Source organism: Coenobita brevimanus, chromosome 102, assembly GCF_032717465.1.
Source record: "Coenobita brevimanus isolate Jiangsu-jjx chromosome 102, ASM3271746v2, whole genome shotgun sequence".
NCBI lineage: Eukaryota > Metazoa > Arthropoda > Malacostraca > Decapoda > Coenobitidae > Coenobita > Coenobita brevimanus.
Genome location: NC_137055.1, coordinates 38,236,708 through 38,241,707, shown reverse-complemented (window position 1 = coordinate 38,241,707; position 5,000 = coordinate 38,236,708). Strand labels below are relative to the sequence as shown.

The 5,000-nt window shown below is 48.0% G+C and overlaps 1 protein-coding gene across 1 annotated transcript in view; it reads right to left on the bottom strand.

Annotated features, from left to right (window-relative positions):
* LOC145415306 (LIM domain only protein 3-like) overlaps nucleotides 1-5,000 on the bottom strand; it is a 416,801-nt gene that overhangs the window by 121,487 nt on the left and 290,314 nt on the right. The window lies entirely within an intron of this gene.

Here is a 5,000-nt window from a genome sequence, read left to right as displayed (position 1 = left end):
GAAGGGGGGTGAGTAAAGCAAGGAGGGGGGAGGCAGAGAATGGAGCGGGAGAGGCAGGAGAGGGGATGGATAGGGGAACGAGGAGGAAGGCAGAGGATGGAGAGGTAGAGGTAGGAGTGGGGATGGGCAGGGGAAAGACAAGGAAAGCAGGGGGAAAGGGAGGAGCTGGTAGGGTAAGGAGAGGAAGAAGGCGAGAAATGGAGAGGAAGAGTTAGGAGAGGAGGGGGAAGGTAGGGGGGGAGGTAGGGGTAGGAAAGGGGTGAAGCAAAGGTAATGAGGGGTGTGGTTGGGGCAAGGGAGGGAAAGGAGACAAGTGGACGGAGGGGAGTGAGGCAGGTATAGGTAAGGGAAGGTACAATAAGGGTAAGGTTGGGGTAGACGCACTGCCAAGGGGCCTGAGACAAGTCGATGATACTGGGAGAGAGAGAAAAGGAAGTGTAAGACAGGAATGGGGTTAGGTAGAGGGCGGCTGGGGAAGAAGGATGTGGCAGGGAGAGGCAGGGGACGGGAGATGCAGTACCAAGGAAAGGTAGGGAGGGAGAGTGGGGCAGGGAAGGGTAATAGCTGGGAGAGGAAGAGACAGGGAGAGGAAAAGGGAGATATACAGACAAGAGAGAATGAGGAAGGGTGAAGATATTTAAGACTGGGAAAGATATGGGTTGGTGTAGGGGGAAGGGTGAGAAAGAGAGATAGGTGCTGGGAGCTGGGAAGACAGAGGCATGTGGGATGTGAGTGGGGCAGGAGTGGGAGGCTAGGAAAGAGAGTTAGGGGCTAAGTTGTAGTGGTAGAGGAATGGAGGGAGTGGGGAAAAGTGGCAGGTGTGTGTGTGTGTGTGTGTGTGTGTGTGTGTGTGTGTGTGTGTGTGTGTGTGTGTGTGTGTGTGTGTGTGTGTGTGTGTGTGTGTGTGTGTGTGTGTGTGTGTGTGTGTGTGTGTGTGTGTGTGTGTGTGTGTGTGTGTGTGTGTGTGTGTGTGTGTGTGTGTGTGTGTGGAGAGAGAGAGAGAGAGAGAGAGAAAACCATTATTGTGGATCTTACTAACTTACAATTTACAAGCATTATAGACACACAAAGACAGAGCAATAATTAATAAAGCTAAATGGATATTAATAAAGAGGGCCAAGAGGGAAAGGGAAGAAGACGACGACGATTGAAACGTGAAGTAGGCACGATAATTGGCAGAGAGAGAGAGAGAGAGAGAGAGAGAGAGAGAGAGAGAGAGGAAAATGGAAGAAGAGACAGGAAGAGCGGGCGAGATGGGCAAAAGGGAGTGGGAAGGAGTGGGGTGGAGGGGAGGGGGGAGAACGGTAATTAAGGAGTGTGATTGAAGCTTCGCCGGAGCGTGAGGGGAAAGGAGGGGAGGGCGAGGGGAAGGAGGGAGAGGAGGGGAGGTGTGAGAGGAAAGAGGCGGGGAAGATGGAGGGAAGAAGTGGTATGAAGGGGGGAGAGAGAGAGAGAGAGAGAGAGAGAGAGAGAGAGAGATTCATAGTATTAAGTAAAAGAAGGTTGTATGGGAAAAGAAAGTGAAGAGAGATACGGTGGAGACAACGAGAAAGAGGGAGAAAGAAGCATGGAGACTGGATGGAGAGCGGAAGAGGAAGAGAGAAAAATTGAGGTGAGAAGGAATGGAGGGAAAGGGGAAAGACAGGGGAGAAATGATTGGCTGGGAGATGAAGAGGAAAGAAAAGGGAGAAATAGAGGGGAAAACAGAGGAAGGGAGAAATGCAGGGAAGAAGCGACGCATGGAGGAGGAGGAGGAGGAAGTGGAGGAAGTTTAACAAAAAAGAAGGAAGTGGAAGAATGGATGGAGGGAGAGTACTGAACAAGAACAATAAAATGAGTGGAAAAGAAAGGAAGAAGGGAGGAAGAGAGGGGGAGAATGGAGGGAGGAAAGGAAGAAGGAGGATACGGAAGGGGCATGAAGGGAGGATGGAAGAGAGGGAGAAAAACATGAAGGAGAGGAATAAGGGAAGGAGAGGGGAGGGACGAATGGGGGGAGAGGAGAAAAGGGCGAGGCTGGAGGGAAGGAGGGAGGAAATTAAGACATAAGAGAGATAAGGGGTTAAGAAACCGAGGAAGGAATCACATGGGATGGAGGGAGGGAGAGAGGAGAGAAGAGGGAGGGAGAGAAAATAGGAGGGAGAAGTGCGAGAAAGATTGGGGGAGAGGGAGGAATCGGGAACAGGGGAGGCGGTGGAGAAGGAAGCACTGCGGGGGGGGGGGGAGAGAGAGAGAGAGAGAGAGAGAGAGAGAGAGAGAGGGGGGGGGAATCCACAGCACACAGGGTCCCCACTACATGCTACAGCTTTGAGTCCAGGTCTCTCCCATCCACCTCCCGTATATATAGTGGAATTTTCTGAGAGGGTGGACGCGCCGCTTTGACCGTGTGGTGGGGCTGGTATTAACACGGGTGCTACGGCTACGTGGGGCTTAATCCAGGCTATATATATTGCCAATCCCGGAGTTTATCTTGGCTGACCGCAACAAGAAAAAAAAAATGCAAGCTACTACCGGTGCTACTGTACATGTACAGTACGTAGATAAATAAACATGTGTAAATAAACGTAAGTAAATATATACAAGATACATACATCAAACCCCACACGGTGCATACATACATACATACAATCCTTCTCACCTGAAACACATACAGACGATATTGCACACGTATACGTTAACATACGATGGCGCCTGGAATGCATAAACCTATTTAGGGCACATACGTAAATACATTCCGATTAACAATAAACATATGTGCATTCATACACGTCTACATACATACATGCAGTCATTACATAAACCTACATAACTTACAAGCATTAATCTATAAACGGCACATACATACAAACCCGTACATACATACACAGCGGTACGACTAGCACGCCAAGCCCCCCCCCCTCTCTCTCTCTCTCATGCACTCTTCTGCTTATGACTATTATTCTTTCCTCCCCCTCATCTTCCCTTCTTTATCACCTCCTCGCTCCTCTCTTCCCCTTCCTTATCCCCTGTATTTATCATCTTAGTAGTCCTCTTTGCCGCATCGCTACCCTTATCATCACCCTTCTCATCATTTCATCACCTGCTTCTTTCTCTGGCACTCACGCAAGCGCGCGCGCACACACACACACACACACACACACACACACACACACACACACACACAGAATTCCCTCTCTCTCTCTCTCTCTCTCTCTCTCTCTCATACACACACACACACACACACACACAATCTCTCTCTCTCCCTAGTGGTCACCGTCACCATTTACTCCTCCTCCTCCTCCAATTACCTTCCCTCTCTGCTAAGATAACAATAATTACCTCCATTACCTTCTCTTCACTTATTAGGGGCCGGGGAGTCTGTCTTCTTCAGGTGAGTGTGTGAGAGAGAGAGAGAGAGAGAGAGAGAGAGAGAGACGGGGGGGGGGTAAGGATTGAAGTATAGGGGTGAAGAGTGAATGACGTGAGTTGGTGAGAGGTGGGTTGGTTAAGATGACTGTGTGTGTGTGTGTGTGTGTGTGTGTGTGTGTGTGTGTGTGTGTGTGTGTGTGTGTGTGTGTGAGAGAATCATTTTTTTTTTATTTCCTTCCTTGCCTACTTTACCTATTTTCTCTTTGCCTACCTAATAGCTCCTCTCTTCCTACCCACATCCCTCTGCTCCCTCTTTTTTCCTGTCTTCCCCCCTCTTCTCTCCCTTGTTTCCCGCATTTCTCTCTCTTTCCTTATTCCTTCCCCATTCTTGTGTCTCACTTTCTTCCATTTCTTACCCCCTTTCATATCTTGTTTTATTATTCTTTATTTCCATCTCCCCCTTTCTTTCACGCACTTCCTATTTCTCCCCCCAAATCTTTTATCCTCCCCTCTTCCCCTACTCTACTTTTTACGATCTTCCTCTTCCCTCTTCTCCCCCTCTACCTACCTAGTACCTACCATCCTCCCTACTTACATACCTACCTGTCGCCTCCTTCCTTACCGACCTTCCTACCAACTTAGGTACCTGTCTTCCTTCATCCTTTTCAACATCTCTCTCCATCTAGCTCTCCCAATCTACCAACCAGCACACCTACATACCTACTTACCTACCGCTCACTGCCCTTGATTACACCTATCTCAATTATCTAACCTACCTACCTACCTACTGTACCTATCTACAACCTGCATCCTCCCCTTGATCCCTTTCTACTTACCTACCTACTTACCTACTTATCTTCCCTCTTATCAACCAACCTCAAGCCCCCCTTCCTCCATCCCTCCCTCCTTACCTTCTTTCCTTCCTTCCTACCTATCAACCTACCTTTCTCTATCCTCCCTTCCTCCATTTATCCCTCCCTCCCCGTTTACGCATCTTCCTATCTTTCTACCTACCTCCATCCTCCCTTGTTGCATTTCTCCCTCCATCCCTCCCTCCCTACCAACTTATCTTCCTTCCTATCCATCTACCTACCTCCATCCTCCACCTCTCCCTCCTCTACCTACCTCCCCCTCACTGGCCTTGATCCTACCTGGGGCCTAATTAAAAACTTTCTCCCTCACCTGAGCAGCGATCCATCCAATCTAACTAAAGGAAAACACTGAAACTCCTCTTGACACGACCCTCAACAACAGGTAAACAAGGGCCACGGGTAAGAGTGGAAAAAGAAAATAAAGGAGAAAAGAAATAAAGTTTGATGTGAAGAAAGGGAAATACGAGAGGTAAAAATGAGAGGTAAAAGAATGAAAATGTAGGGAAAAAATGTGCCTATAAAAAAAACTGTACTCGATATGATGTATCTGCACATGTGGAGTTCGGTTTTCTCTTACACATACAAAGACAGCACAGAGAGTGACAAAGATAGCAGAGAGTGAAAGGAACGAAAAATAATAAGCCAGACAACCTTACCTTGCAATGGATTATTGTCCTAAATATAGTAGGTTTGAAATTTGTGACGCCAGTAGAACAATCATAAAAAGCATTAAAAAAAAATGGGTAAAAAAATCAGATACAACTACGACTACTACTACTATTA